This window comes from Aotus nancymaae, unplaced genomic scaffold (assembly GCF_030222135.1).
Source record: "Aotus nancymaae isolate 86718 unplaced genomic scaffold, 86718_ANA_hifiasm-v0.15.2.pri h1tg000062l, whole genome shotgun sequence".
Lineage (NCBI taxonomy): Eukaryota > Metazoa > Chordata > Mammalia > Primates > Aotidae > Aotus > Aotus nancymaae.
Genome location: NW_026988476.1, coordinates 18,698,925 through 18,716,286, shown reverse-complemented (window position 1 = coordinate 18,716,286; position 17,362 = coordinate 18,698,925).

Here is a 17,362-nt window from a genome sequence, read left to right as displayed (position 1 = left end):
TTTTTCAGAAGTGTGAAAATGTTAGGGCAAATATAAAATTCCTCAGAAAAAAGACATGATTGTCTTTCCTCAATTATGAAGGTAATCTACTGAATTTAGTTTGTTCTTTATCCTGGGTATAATTAGATGTGTTATTCCTGTGTTCCCTTAGGAGAATCGAACAGGAATATTGTTACTGGTTCATGCTTGAAGAAGGTGGCTCAGACTGCTGTATTCCAGAGGGCTGGGTTGGTTTCTAAAATATAGAAATGTTAAAGTTTAACACTGAAATTGTAATCACCTTTAAGTCATTGGATGAACTGGGAAACACATTAAAACTGAGGATGGCTGTATACCTTTAATGTCTTTCTTGAGTGTTCTATATCCATTTATTTTTATAAGATGTTTTCAAAAATTTGGTGGATGTAATTACATATTAGAATATATATTTTGATCTTTGTTTTTAAGCACAGTTGGAATCTCTTTGTGTCCAATGGTTAGAAAGAAATTAACAGTGTTGTTTTTTATGCTTACGTTAGCTTGAGTTACTGACACTTGAACCAAAATATACCTGTAAGTAATCAAACAGAAACTGTTTATTGGACACAATTCTGTTTATCTACTCAACAAACTTTTATAGATCATCTACCATGAGCCAGATCATAGAACAGACACACAAATACCCTAACTTTCTAGGTTTTAGTCTTGCAGTGCAGACACATAAAAAAATTGATGCCATAGAAGCATAGACCTGGGAAGGTCTGGGCAGTCCTCAAAGAGGAGGAAATGTTGGCGAAGGCATTTAAAAGAAGGTAGATACCTAACAGGGAGATAAGCAAATGAGAACTATTCCAGATGTGTGTAGAGGGTGGGATGGACAGAAGGAAGGAATAGAAGCACCTATGGAAGCCTGAAAAAAGCAAAATGAGTTCAGAGATATGGCAGCCTTTGAGGAAAACAGTAGTGCAGAGTTCACATTTCAAGATGAGAAGGAAAAGAAAACAGGAGCAAAGGCTTATATAGTAGAGGGTTTTATAGGCTGTGTCAGTGACTTGGGACTTTAGGTTTTGGGAGATGAACAAACACCACAGTGTTTTAAGTAGGCAATTTGCATGTTTTTTCTTTATTTTATTCCTTAGGTATGTGAAGAATGAATTTGTGTAGAAAGCCAGGAAGCAGAGAGATTAGCTAGGAAGCTGCTGATACTGTCTGGGAGAGAGATGTTGAATTAAGTATTGGAGTAGTAGGGAGGAAGGGGAAGGTAAAATCAAGGTGATATGCTTAGCTCAAACTAAGCCTTATATTAAATACAAAATGCTTTCTGCTCTAAGGAGATTATAAATTACTTACATATTTATTTGTCAGGAGATGGGATAAAACTGATAGATTTTACAAAATGACTAAATGTTATTAACATAATTTCATAAAAATATATATATTGACTTTTCTAATATGAATACTTCAGTTATTAGTACATCTATATACTGATGACATGACTCAGGCTACAAAAATACTTCTAGAATTTTCTAGAGTTACCTTTGTTCTGAACTTTCTCCAATCTCAATCTACTCTAGATATTAAAAGTATAGTATCACCTTCTTGAGAAAATAATAATGTAGGATAATTAAAGGATGGGTGTGACCTAGAGGAAAAGTTAAAGATAATTTTTTAATAGCATAAGTACAGGTATAATGAGTGGTAGGAACTGATATAGTGTGTAAAAGGGGCAGGGATTTGATTGACGCATAGGAGTTTGTGTGTATGGAGCTGCTTGCCTAGGTAGTAAGGGACCTCTTACATACTGTGGAAGATCATGAATGCCTAGCTCAGGAATTTACACATTACCTAACAGACTTATATTTTAAATTAATAGGTTACACTACTATGTTGTGGCTATTCTATTACAATTAAATTTACTTTTCTTGCATCCTCAGGACTTTTAATTTCAAAACTGTTAAACACAACTATATATTATTGTTTTAGAGTCAGGCTAATGGATAGCTTGTGATATCCTTCTAACTTTCCTTCTCTACTTTCTCCTTTTTTTTTTTTTTAATTTTTGAGATGGAGTCTTGCTCTGTCACTCAGGCTGGAGCACAGTGGTGTGATCTCAGCTCACTGCAACCTCCACCTCCCCAGTTCAAGCGATTCTCCTGCCTCAGCCTCCCCAGTAGCTGGGCCTACAGGCATGTGTCACCACGCCTGGCTAACTTTTTGTATTTCTAGTAGAGATGGGGTTTCACCATGTTAGCCAGGATGGTCTGGATCTCCTGACCTCGTGATCTGCCCACCTTGGCCTCCCAAAGTACTGGGGTTATAGGCATGAGCTGCTGTGCCCAGTCTTTTGTTTTAAAACAAGATGACACACTGGATTGTTATTATAACACTTTGGATTGGTCAAAATTTAATAAAAGTATTTTATATTCATTAAAAATGAATAAAGTATATTTAAATATACAAATGTATGGTGCCCCCGAATTATTCATTTTCAGATTGCAGGCACAAGTTGCATTTCTTTATTTTATTCTGCTATTTCTTATGAGTTTTTCTTAAAACAAAATCTAATTTTACTAAAAAAATTTTGGAAGAATGGGGAAATTTTTACTGCACACAGAAATATTTATATATTTTATATATTATGTAATAATCATAAAACAAGGCCAGTATAGAAATTATATAGATAGCATGGCTAAAATCTAAAATTTAAAAATTCTAGCTTTGTCCATTTATTTATAATACCATCTTTTTCAGTTTTATTGAGGTAAAATTGACAAAGTAAAATCATCAAGGTGTACAACATGATATTTTGATATCAATATACATTGAGAAATGATTACCACAATCAAGTTAATTCACATATCCATCACCTCATATAGTTACCTTTTTAATGAATGGTAACAATTCTTAAGTTCTTTTCTCTTAGCAAATTTCAAATAGACAATACATTATTATTAACTATAGTCACCATGCTATACATTAGATCTCTGGAAATTATTATTCTTATAACTGAAAGTTTGTACCAATATTTCCTCCTACCGACCCTACTCCTGGTAACCACCCTTCTGTTCTCTGTTTCTATGAGTCTGACTTTTTTAGATTCTATATTTAAGTGAGATCATGTGGTATTTGTCTTTCTATGTCTGGTTTATTTTACTTAGCATAATGTGATCTAGCTTCATCCATGTTCTCACAAATCACAGGATTTACTTCCGTTATTAAGTCTGAACAATAGTTTTTGTATATACATATTGTTGTATATATATCACATTTTCTTTATCCATTTATCCATTAATGGATTGATTTCATATCTTGGCTATTGTGATGCTGCTGCAATCAACATAGGAGTGCAGATATATCTTCAACATATTGATCTGATTTTCTTCAGCTTGGTACTCAGTTGTGGGATTGCAGGATTATATGGTAGTTCAATTTTCATTTTTTCAAGGAAATTGCCTGCTGTTTTCTATTATGGCTATACTAACTTACATTTGCACCAATAGTGTTCAAGCTTTTCCTTTCCTCCACACCCTTACCAATGCTTGCTGTCTTTGGCCTTTTTGTACTAGCTATACTAACAGATAATAACTCAATTTGTATTCTCCTGATGAGTAATCATTTGGGCATCTTTTCATGTATCTGTCGGCTATTTGTATGTCCTCTTTGGATGAATGTCTATTCAGGTCCTTTGCCCATTTTTAAACCAAGTTTCTTGTTTGCTTGCTATTGAGTAATAGAATTTCCATGTTTATTTTGGAGATTAACTTCTTAACAGATATATGGTTTACAAATATTTTTCTCTAACTTAAAGGTTGCCTTTTCATTTTGTTTGTTGTTTCTTTTTTACTGTGCAGAAACATTTTATTTAATTTTATGTATTTGCACTTGTTTACTTTTGCTTTTGTTGCTTATGCTTTTGGTGTCATATCCAAGAAATCACTGCTAAGATCAATGTTATGGAATATTTTTCATAGGTTTTCTTCTTCTAGTAGTTTTACAGCATTAGGTCTTATATTTAAGTCTTTAATCTCTTTTGAGTTGACATTTGTATATGATGTGAGATAAGGGTCCAATTTCATTCTTCTGCATATGGATATGCAGTTGTCCCAACACCATTTATTGAAGAGATTGTACTTTCTTCACTGTGTGTTTTTTGGCATCTTTGTTGCAAATCAATTGAACATAAATTCGGGAACTTATTTCTAGGCTCTCTATTCTGTTCCATTGTTCCATGTGTCTTCTTTTATGCTAGTACCATGCTATTTTGATACTAGAGCTTTGTAGTATATTTTGAAATCAGGAAATGTGATATCCTCACTTTGTACTTATTGCTTAAGATTACTTTGGTTATTCAGGGTATTTTGTGGCTCCATATAGATTTTTCTTATTTTATTTGTGAGAAAAATGCCATTAGATTTCTGACAAGGGTTGCATTCAATCTGTAGATTGTTTTAGGCAGTGTAGTCCTTTTGATAATATTGATTTTTCTGGTCCATGAACTTAAAATATCTTCTCATTTATTTGTGTTTTCCTCAGTTTCTTTACTCAATGTTTTATAATTTCTAGTGCACAGATCCTTCATTTTGGTTGAATTTATTTCTAAGCATTTTATTATTTTTGATGCTGATGTACATAGGATTGTTTTCTTAATTTCCTTTTCAAATAACTTATTGTTAGTGCATAGAAATACAACTGATATTTGCATGATTTTTAATACAATCACTTTACTGAATTATTTATTAGCTCTAAATATTTTTGGTGGAATCTTTAGGGTTTCTAGATATAAAAATATGTCATCTACAAAGAGGGACAATTTTCTTCTTTCTGATTTGATTCCTTTTGTTTCTTTCTTTTGTCTAATGGCTCTGAGTACAATTTCCAATACCATGTTTAATAGAAACAGTGAGAATGGGCACCTTTGTCTTATCCTCAATCTTAGAGAAAAAGCTTTCAACTTTTCACCATTGAGTATGATGTCAGCAATGAGTTTGTGCTCTTTATATGGTCTTTAATATGGTTTATTGCCTATGATGAGCTACATTCCTTCTATATATAATTTGTAAGAAATTTTATCATGAAATGATGGTGAATTTTGTCAAATGCTTTTTCTATGTCTACTGTGATGACCATATGATTTTTGTCCTTCATTCTATCAATGTGCTGTAACACATTGATGGATTTGCCTATGTTGAACCATCTTTGCACGTAAAAGATAAATCTTATTTTATCCATATGTATGTATTCTAAATGTTTTCTTGTCTTGAGCTTGCTTTTGTTTTTAATGATGTCTTTTGATAAATAGAAATTGTTTTTAACTTTGAGAAAGTATACTTTAAAAAATGTATAGCTAATACTTTCTGTATGCTGTCTAGGAAATATTTTTCTTAGGTCCCAGGGTTATACTTCAACTTTTTCCTTACACTTTATACCTCTGGGTTTAAGTTTAGGTCTGCAAACATCTTTAAATAATTTGCTCATAAGTTATAATATTTTAGCCAAATTACCTTTAATGCAATGATTAATATGTTTAGATTTGATTCTGTCAGTTCATAAACTTTTTATTGGTCTCATCTGTTATAAATTGTTTCTTTTTCCTGACTTTTTTGACTTAATCAAACAATTTCATTATATGTTTTAATTCTTCTATTAGATTTTAATCTGTGACTTTGCATTATTGTTAGTGGTTTCTGTAGTTACTATGGTATACATGCTCAATTTATCAGTCTACTCAGAATTAACATGGTATCATTTCATGTAAGACTTAAAAAACTTGAATGGGATAGTTTCATATGTCTTCCTTCATCTTTTGTGCCATTGTTGTTAGAAATATAAAACATCTACATAAATTATAAAACCTCTAATAAATAATTTTAATTTTTGATATAAAGTTTTTAGGTTATTTTAAGAAATTAAGACAAAAAAGTATTTTATATTTAGCTACCTGTATAACATTTATGATTCTTTTCATTCCTTCCTACGGACCCAAGTTTTATTATATGTTTCATTTTGAAGGACCTATTTTTAAGATATAGAACTCTAGACAGATATTTTTTCCTTCAACACTTGTTTCATTAGCTATTTCTCACCATGGTTTCTGATGAAGATTCCATGTTTCTTTATATTATTATTTGCCTCTTGCTGCTGTCTCTAGCTACATTCATGATTTTCTCTTCACATTTAAAAAGTTTTCAGCAACTTAATTAATGATGGGTTTAGAAGTTTCTTTCTTCTCTATTTATTTTGCTTGAGTTTCAATTTTTGATTCTGCAAGTATATACTTTAAAATTATATTTAGGATTTTTTCTGCTACTACAATATTAAATGCTTTCGTTTCTGCCCAATCTTTTTTACGACTCATACTGGAACTCTATAGATCTATGTTTTCTTAATTTCTTTTTCAAATAACTCATTGTTGGTATATAGAAATACAATTGATATTTGCATTATAGATATTATATTTGATATATATGAAAAACAATTTGATTTGCATATATGTGTATGTATATATTTTAGACTCCTTTACATTATCCCTTAGGTCATTGAGACTCTCTTTTTTATATTCAATCAATTTTCTCTCTGTTTTTCAAACTTGATAATTTCTACTGGTATTTTTAAGTTTACTGACTGATTCATTTGCTGTTAAGGCCATAGTAAAATTTGTGTTTAATTTCTTTTATTCTATTTCTCATTTCTAAATTCCTATTTTTTTTCACAGTTCATCTTTCCCTACTGATATTTCCAGTATCTTTCTGCATTATGGCCATACTGAATTTAAATCACTGAACATATTTTAAATAGGTGTTTAAAATGCTTGGCTGCTAATTCTAACAGTCATATTAGGATTGATTCAATTAACTGCTTTTTCTCCTAATTATATGTCACATTCCCTGTTTATAATTTTTTTTGTTTAAATTTTAAAAATTATATCTTGGCCATTGTTGGTAGAGTTCTATTTTGGTATAAATTTAATGACAATTGATTTTTGTTCTAGCAGGCAGATCCTTAACTGTACTGAAACTCTAAACACTGTTTCCCCTGGTGTGGTCAGCAATCAAAATATTTGTTTCCATTAGCCTACCAGCTGCCTCTTGTCTTGGAGTCTCTTGTGTCTATACATAGTTAAGAGGTAAATGAAGGACAGGGGCATTTAAAGATGGATTAGCATGTACCTCCTTCTTTATATTTTTTCATGTATAAATTCTGGTGTTTTGGGGCTACTGGTCAGTTTCTACCAGCTCTGGTGCCATTAAATTCTAACTTCTAACTCCTAATTTATCAGTACAGTGAGACTGGGGCTTTTTCTTGACTTCCAGTTTGCATCATACCTTTTTAGTAAAGATTAGGGCATATTTCAAGGGAAAAAACAAAAAAAACAAAACAACAACAACAAAAACTCCACATAAAGAGAAATATCACCAAATGTAATTTGCCTCTTTTAAAATTTGACTCCCCTGCAGCCGCTGCCTGTCTTTGATCATTATACAGTACTTTTAAATGCAATTAGTTCTTCTCTAAGAGAACATATGTATTCCTAAAAATCATTATAATATGCAAAACAATGCAATTAAAACAATACGGTTTATAGAAAAAAATTAGGTTAAGATCACAGCACTCAAAAACTTTACCAGTGACACATAAAAAAATTTGTACAAATTATAACCCAGTTTTACATATGTTAAATGATTAGATGTATCTTTTCTTGCAAAATATTTGGAATTTATTTATGGAAGTGGGTGTTGGAAAGGTTTCAGTTTGTGAATTTTTGTGAAGTGGTAGAGGGATTGCTATCTCAAATCTGGAAACCAGATATAGATGGGTGTGGGCAATAATATGTAAGAACTAGGTAACTTGTAGATATGAAATGTGTCTGTATGTGTGCATATACATTTTTTGTGTTCCTATGGAACGAGGTTCAGGTGAATTAAGTTTTCTGCGTTCATCTAAGGTTTTGTACGGATGAAATTAAATAAGCAAATGTGAAATTTAAATTATGCTTAAAATATTTTCTAGTATATTAATTTGAAACAAATTTGCAGTTTCAAAATAAACATTATGTCAGAACTGATAGTTTTGCAAAAATATTTATACCAGTTTACAATTGTTATTTGTAGGAGAATTAGTCTAAAATAAGCAACTTTGTCATTACTGAAAAAAGAACCTCCAGGTTTTCATTTTGAAATTTATGTGTACTTCTTCTGTGTCTGGTATCTTTCACTTAGCATTGTTTGTAAAATTTGCTGGTGCTTTCCATTAGAAGTATTTTATTTTATTAATTTTGTATTTCCTTATAGTATTCCATTTTATAAATGTACCATTTGATGGACATTTTGGTTGCTTCCAGTTTTTTTCTATTTTGTCTACAACTGCTATGAATATTCTTTGCAGATATATTTTGAACTGCATGTGTAACAGTTGGTGGGTCATAGTAGATATGTATATTTATCTGTTATAGATAATGACAAATAGTTTTTCAAATGAATTATAACAATTCATATTCATGAACATTATATAAGGTTTCCACTTTTCCCAAATCCTCATTGATACTATTTATAGTTCTTTAAATTTGAGTACTTTCTGGAATTTTGCCCTAATCTGTAAACCAATGTTACTATTTGGTGGAGGAGGTTAGTTTTAAAATGTCATTGTCATGATTTTTCAGAAAAAAATATTTATTAAGAGTAATTCAAAAAGTAAAATAATGGTAGTTAAAAAAATTTTAAAAATGATTATATGCTGCCTCAAGAGAATCTCTAAATTTCAATTTAATAAGTTTTGATGACTCCATAATTCAGATTAAATGACCACTCCCTAAATTAATTCAATAAATCACTTAAAACCCATTAGATTTTTTTCCACAGAAGAATAAAATTTCAGTAACTTTAGACAACAATTATCAAGTGGTTATAATTTATCAAATGAAAGAAGTTCCCAGCAATTCTTCTATGTACAAAGGCAAAGCAGTCTGGAAATAAAATTGTAGCATGAAATTTATTCTAGTTTTTATCCCAAATCTGTACATGCCCTGAATTATGCTTGCTTAAAATAGGTATTAAATCAGATTTAACACTAGGACATGTGCTGGTAAAGTAGAAAAATATTTTGGAGGAACAAGTACACTGTGTGAGTAGCTGTTTAAATCTTATTTCTGTTTATTTTCTTTTCCTTTCCAGACAGTGTCTTTCTGTCACCCAGGCTAGAGGACAGTGGCACAATCTTGGGTCACTACAAATTCTGCCTCCCAAGTTCAAGCGATTCTGCTGCCTTAGCCTCCTGAGTAGCTGGGAATTACAAGCGCCCACCACCACACCTGTTTTTTTTGTATTTTTAGTAGAAACGGGGTTTCACCATGTTGCCCGGGCAGCTCTGAAAATTCCTGACCTCAAGTGATTCACCTGCCTCAGCCTCCCAAAGTGTTGGGATTACAGGCATAAGCCACCATGCCAGGCCTAAGATTTTATTTCTGATGTATATGAACAAAAACCTATTAGTAGCTAAAGGCCTAAAATTATGTAGGATAGCTGATGCTGGAGAGAGGAAGAAGTAGATAAAAGTTCTGCAACTTGTTTACAAGGAAGTCCATGGAAGAATTTACTTAGTTTCTCAAGGTCACTGAAGTCAACATGAAACAGGTATAGTCAACATTTAATTAAAAGGAATCTCTGGGGAAATAGAGATAAATGAAATCCAAATTAAATTTCAATTCAGGCATTAGTTTCACCTGTTGGTCACCAACGCTTTGCAAACAGGAAACTGACCTAACATTTCTCAAAGCATAAGGTCTTTCCTTATTTTTTGATGGAAATGGTGGAAGAATAACTGGAAGAAACCTAAATAAGCATAATAAATTAGATAATTAAGAAATGGCCAACATTATTCTTTCAGCAGTTCAGTGATGTGTAAACAAACGCTAAATGAGCAAATAGTTTCTAAACGTCACATTGTTAATGGGAAATCCAGGACTACTATCCAATTACTTTAGAATTTCTGAGATAGTATTCTTTCCTCTGTGTATGTTGCTATCACAGATAATTAGTAAGATCATGATTCATATATATTTCTTTATAAGCACATGGATTATATTCAAACAGAAAAGAGTAACATGAACGAATATGTGTATACCTGTGTGTGTGTACATATGCCTGTGTGAGTGTATCTTTTATATTTAAATATAATCTCAAAGAAGAGAAGTTTCACTGCATTTGAAGAAGAGAAGTAAGTAGAGACAACTGAGGAAACAGCTTGATGGATTATGCTGCAGAAGACTTGACAGAAAAGAAAAAGGCTATTGCAGGATGAAATCACTACTCTGGGGAGAAGAAAAAAGTGAAGCTATTATATTCAGGTTCATCATCAGTGGCCAGACTAGTCACTGACTGAGAAGCAAAAGAGAAAGAACAATATACAAAAATAAAAATAGTAGATTTTTTAAATACTTAGTTTGAAAAGACTGAGACTAGATACTTTAAACATCTATTGATTTTAACTGGTAATAAATGGTAGCCCCAAATTGACTAAAACAGATTCTTTTTTTAACAGAAGGTACACTTCTGTTAAAAGAGCATAGCTTAGCTCTAGGACAATGAGGTCCACTTACTCTGATTTTGAGAGTACCATAGCTCAAAGGTTTAAATAATTTCCACTTTTTGAGTTTAAGAAATGTAGGCCATATTAGTTATGTATATATTTATGCTGCAACTTAGAAATAATTTGTTTTTTACTTTCACTATTTAGTTAACTTCAATGTAATATACTTGAGAGACGAAGCTTTCTATGACTCTACCACTATTTTAATATGAAAATGCTTGAATAATAAAAATGTATTTCATTCAAGGTCATTACATTAAATGATTAGTTGAAGCTTTTGCTTAAGAAATATCTAGGTCAAAATTTTTATTAATATTACTGTTTTACAATCTATATTTATGAGCCTAGACATTAAATTTTGTCTGGCATTATTTGGTTATGTTAATATCAGCTTAGTGGATTCCACTCTACTTAACATCCTTTTTATATTGCTTAAAAATATGTGCAAGGAAAGCACCATACCTTAAATTAGAGACATATGCTTTGGCTATAAAAATCAGCAAGCCAGCATCAGCTGCTTTTGAAAACCATTTCATAATACAAAACTAATTACCTGTGACAGAATAAAATATAGGAAAAAACACTTTAAAAAGTAGGTTGCTATTTTGAAGACAGCAATTTTAAATGCTTTCATAGGTATTTGTGGAGTTTAGTTATTATCTTGCTTAAGTATTGCTTTAATAGAAAAATTAAAATTAATTAAATTTATTTTTTATAGTCAGTAAAAATAAATCCATAGGAACCACTGGTATATTTTGGCTTTCCAAAAGGCAGATGTTTTTTCTTTTTCAGAATCATTGAAATTAGCAAGTAGTTTTAAAAAGACATAATTTTAAAACTGAGATATTTTTGTGTGTTAATTAATGATTACTCTAAATACTTTCTTTATTTTGTTTATAATAGACCCATTACAACTGTTTATTGTTACTACTAGTACTGTTACTATTGTTACTATTATAATTTTGCAAATATGTCTGGTAGTAACCAATATATTTAAAATTTAAAGAATCAACAAAACCATAAAGAAAATATGCTTTGTACTTTTCTCTTTTTTATTACATTAAAAGGACTCTGCTTTATTTTTTAGGTAATGGCTTTAGTTTTGTCCCATATAGCTGGGAAGATATAAGAATGAGAAGTAACAGGAGTAGGGCTTGCTTTTATAGTGAGATGTGCACAGGTAAATTTCAAGCCAAATTAATATCAATAAAAACATCTTGCTTTATTAAAATGGTATTTTTTTCTGGAATTAGCACCACATAGAAAGTCTTGTATGTGAATATGAACCTGAGATCAGATATTGTTCATTAGTAGCAAAATTTCTCTGCCAAGACAATGAAATAGAAGTATCAATATGGCCATCTGAGGAATTAGCTCTGAAATGCTTAAATCTGTGCATCCAACGTAAAGTGTAGAGTTCTAATTATTTTTGCTGTTCCAAAATGATAATTTTTCTAGGCAACCAAGAACAGATTTGATATGTCATAGTAGTATCATATTGAAAGCTTTTTCTTGTGTTCACTCACTCACTCAACACCTCTTTATGAAATATGCACAATTTACTAGGCATTGCACTGGCTGTAAAAAAATTACTCATAATCCAGCAGGCATGATTATTCAGTGTAAACAAAGGTAATTTAATAAAAGATTTAACAGAAATATTAAGTTCAATTGTATGGCTTGGATTTCAATATCCATAACAGAAAGATTACGAAGCATCAAGAGAAAAGCTTGATGTGGGATTTTCAACCAAACACCATTGCTTTCATGAGTAATCAGTCTCCTAAAACTTTGAAACTCTTTTCCAAATCAAAATTTAGGCCAGAATTTTTAAAGCCTCATTTTAAAATTTCTTATCTTAGCAAAATATAAATTTTATTTAAAAAAACTAGGATTATCCATGTATACATTATATACAATAAAGCATACATATTTAAAATGTGTGATTTGATAAGTTTTAAAATATGTATATATCCTTGAAACTATCATCACAATAAAGACAATGAATCCATCTCTCTAAAAGTTGCTAAGTGCTCTTTGGAAATTCTTTTTTTTTTATTTTATTTTTTTATTTTTTTATTTTTTATTTTTTATTTTTTTATTTTTTTTATTTTTTATTGCATTTTAGGTTTTGGGGTACATGTGAAAAACATGCAAGGTTGTTGCATAGGTACATATGTGGCAGTGTGATTTGCTGCCTTCCTCCCCTTCATCTATATCTGGCATTTCTCCCCATGCTATCCCTCCCCAACTCCCCACCCCCCTCTATCCCCACCTCTCCCCGCCAACAGACCCCAGTGTATAGTGCTCCTCTCCCTGTGTCCATGTGTTCTCATTGTTCAACACCCACCTATGAGTGAGAACATGTGGTGTTTGATTTTCTGTTCTTGTGTCAGTTTGCTGAGAATGATGGCTTCCAGGTTCATCCATGTCCCTACAAAGGACGCGAACTCATCGTTTTTGATGGCTGCATAATATTCCATGGTGTATATGTGCCACATTTTTCCTGTCCAGTCTATCATCGATGGGCATTTGGGTTGGTTCCAGGTCTTTGCTATTGTAAACTGTGCTGCAATGAACATTCGTGTGCATGTGTCCTTATAGTAGAACAATTTATAATCCTTTGGATATATACCCAGTAATGGGATTGCTGGGTCAAATGGAATTTGTATTTCTAGGTCCTTGAGGAATCGCCACACTGTCTTCCACAATGGTTGAACCAATCTACACTCCCACCAACAGTGTAAGAGTGTTCCTATTTCTCCACATCCTCTCCAGCATCTGTTGTCTCCAGATTTTTTAATGATCGCCATTCTAACTGGCGTGAGATGGTATCTCAACGTAGTTTTGATTTGCATTTCCCTAATGACCAGTACATGAGGCCAACAAACATATGAAAAAATGCTCATCATCTTTGGAAATTCTTTTGCTGTCTCTTCCCACCCAGGCAATCACTGATCTGCTTTGTGTCACTGTATGTTACTTTTCATTTTCTAGAATTTTATATAAATGGAAACATACTTTATGTACTCATTTTTGGTCTGGTTTCTTTCACTCAGAATAACTATTTAAGATTTGCCTATGTTGTTCCATTTATCATTTCATTTTTGCAGTTAATTAGTTCACGGATATACCAAAATTTGTTTATTCATTTGCCTATTGATGACAGACTTCCAGATTGTTTCAAGTTTTTGACTATTACAAATATGCATGTTTATAAATAAGATTTGCAGAGATATATGTTTCCATTTTTAGGAAAAGTACCAAGGAGTGGAAAGCATGGGTCATATGGTATGTATATGGTTAAGTTTTTACAAAAGTGTCGGCAGCCTGCTTTCCGAAGTGTTAATACCATTTTAAATTTCCATCAGCAGTAAATAAAAGTTCCACTTATTCCACATACCTGCCAATACCTGTTTTTGCAGTATTTTTAATTTCAGCTATTCTAATAGGTATTTAGTAATATCTCATCTTAGTATTAATTTGCATTTACCTAATTTAAAATGATGTTGAGCATATTTTTCTTTCTTTCTTTTAAAAAATGTTTTAACCTTTATTTTAGGTTTAGGAGTACATGTACAGGTTATTACATAGGTAAACTTGTGTCATGTTACCTACATTACCTATGTAAACACAATTTACACAGGTAAACTTGTGTCATGTTGTACAGATTGTTTCATTACCCAGATATTAGATACAGTATCCATTAGTTATTTTTCCTGATTGCCTCCCTCCCCCCATCCTCCCTGTGCCACTAATAGGCCCCAGTGTGTGTTGTTCCTCTCTATGTGTCCATGTGTCTTCATCATTTAGCTCCCACTTTTAAGAACATCTGTTGAGCATATTTTCTTATGTTTATTTTCCATCTATATATATTCTTATTTTTATTTAGGTGTTCGGCCCATTTTAGTAAATGGGGCTGTTTGGTTTTGAGTTCTGAGAATTTCTACTATGTTCTGAATAGAAGTTTTCTATTGAATAAACAATTTGAAATATTTTCATATTTTCTCCAACTCTGTGCTTTGTCTTTTCATCCTCTAAACAATGTCTCTTGATGAGCCAGAGTTCTTGATTTTGATTTTGTTGATTTATTTTCTGTTATGTATTGTGCCATTGGTGCCATATATAAAAAAATCATTGCCTAACCCAAGATTATGAAGACTTTTATCTAGAAGTTTTATAGTTTTAGATTTCAAATCTAGATTTACAATCAATTATGAATTACTCTGTGTATATGGTATAAAATATTGACCAAGGTTTACTTCTTGCATATTGATACCCAATTGCTCTGGCATTATTTGTTCAAAAGACTTTTCTTTATCCATTGAAATGTTTTGGCACCTTTTTCAAAATTAATTGACCAGGTTTTTGTGGGTCTTTTCTGGACTCTTTATTCTTCCTATCTATCTGTCTATCTCTACATCAATGCCATATGGTCTTGATCAGTATAGATTTATAACAAATCTTAAAGCCAAGTAGCATAAATCCTCCAAGTTTTCTGTTTCAAGTTGCCTTTACTTTTCTGAGTTCTTTGCATTTCTATTTAAATTATAATTAGCTTATCAATTTCTCCATAAAAGCTTGCTGGGATTTTGACTGCTATTTAGTTGAAAGTATTATCAAGATAGGGAGAATTGCCATGTTAATAAAATGTGAATCTTCCAACTCCTGAATACTGTATGTAGTTCTACTTATTTAGGTCTTCTTTGATTTATATTCTTGCAATGTTTTATAGTTTTCAGACTTTGGCATTTGCACATATTTTGTCAGATATATCCCTAAGTACTGTATATTTTTATGCTATTTCAGCTGATTTTTTTAAAATTTCAATTTCTGATTGCTTATTTTCAACAGGTGGAAAGTGTTGATTTTTGTATATTGATCTTATATCCTGCAACCTTGGTAATTTTGCTTATTAGTTCCAATAGCTTTTATTGCAAATCTGATCAGATTTTCTAGATGGGTGATTATGGTCTGTGAATAAAAGTTTTATTTCTTCTCTTCCAATCTAAATACCTTTCATTTTGTTTTTTTACCTTACTATTCTGACTAGTACCTCCTGTACAATGTTAATATAAATGGATGAAAATAGATTTCATTGCTGTACTTTTTTTTCTTTTTTGAGGTAAAGCATTTAGTCATTCACTATTAAGTATGATATTAGCTGTAGATATTTTTGTAACTGCAATTCCTTAGGTTGAGGAAGCACCATTTATTTGCTTGCTGACATATTTATGTAATACTATAAATAAAAAACTTTGTTCTGGAATATGATTAAGTTACACAGAAACAGCTTTATTCCTACTTTTAAGCTTTAGTTTACAATTCCAGAACATAATTAGTTTAGTGTTAAAATTACTCAACTTCTGAGGAAAAGCCCTTCTTAAATACTCTGTCTGATGGCCTGCGAATTATGTGGTGTTCTCTTCTACCTGGTGAAAATGGCAACTGTTCTCAATCTTATGTGAGTTTCAGGGACTGTACCCTTTAATATTGCTTCTTTTCCTGACTGCAGCTGGTTTCTTCACATGGCTTTGCTCATTAGTATGCAGCTACAACTTGATGGTGATATCTCCTAAGTTTCCATTCTACGTAGCTTTCTTCCTTCAGAGACTTTGTCCTAATAACCCTCTCCTTTGCTTGCCATATTGCCAGCTTAGTCTTTCCAAAGAGAGATTGCTAAGGTCTACTTAGGTTCCTATTCTCTGTGCTGTGACCTGGAAATAGTCTCCAGACAGTATTGTAGAGCAGTTGTAATGCTCACCTTCTTTGTTTGACATCTCTCAAAAATGTCTAATTTCAAAATCCTGAATTTGTTGCTTTATATTATTTTTTCCAGTTTAAAAAAAAGTCTCAGAAAAGAATTTAAATCTGGTTTCTGTTTTTTCATCTTGGCTAGAAGCAGAACAAAACATACTATTTTACATTGTGTTTATTCAAGTGCATAATAGATTAAACTTACATCAAGTGAGGAATATATTTTAGAATCATAGGTTAAGAATATGTATCTATATGCTTGCTTCAGATTATTTTGATTCAAATTTATATTCCTTGATATTTCTTATTTTTTTTTCTGGTGATTACCAGCATATGGTAAAGAGGTAGGAGAAATTGCATGCACAATACAAAAATAAGAATCTTAGTAGCAAAGAAGAATCCAAAAGACCTAAACCAGTGTTAGAAAAGGTTGAGGACAGGCATGGTAGGTGGCTCATGCCTATAATCCCAACACTTTGGGAGGCCAAGGCAGGAGGATCAGCTGAGGTCAGGAGTTTGAGATCAGCCTGACCTACATGGAGTAACCCTGTCTGTAGTAAAAATACAAAATTAGCCGAGCATGGTTGTGCATGCCTGTAATCCCAGCTACTCGGGAGGCAGAGGCAGGAGACTTGCTTGAACCCAAGAGGTGGAGATTGTGGTGAGCCAAGATCATGCCATTGCACTCCAGCCTGAGAAGTACAAAACTCCATCTCAAGAAAAAAAAAAGCTTGGCTTTACTTCATCATAAATTTTATGTAAATTTTTTCTTTCACCTACATTTCTCAGGAAACTCTTGAACAAATTATAATGGTGCCAAACCTTGAAACCCTGGTAAACTTGTCCAGTTTTGATTAATGGCTCCATCATCCATTGCCAATGAGGATTCTATAGACATTAATTTTTATCAGGAACAGCTGGTTCTTGAACACAGGTGCAGGCTGTTTCTGCCACATGATCTATCTATGATGTATTAATAAAAGAATGATGGTTTAACTCTTTCTGATGCTATTGAAAAGTCAATTCAATGCTTTCTTGAAAGAGA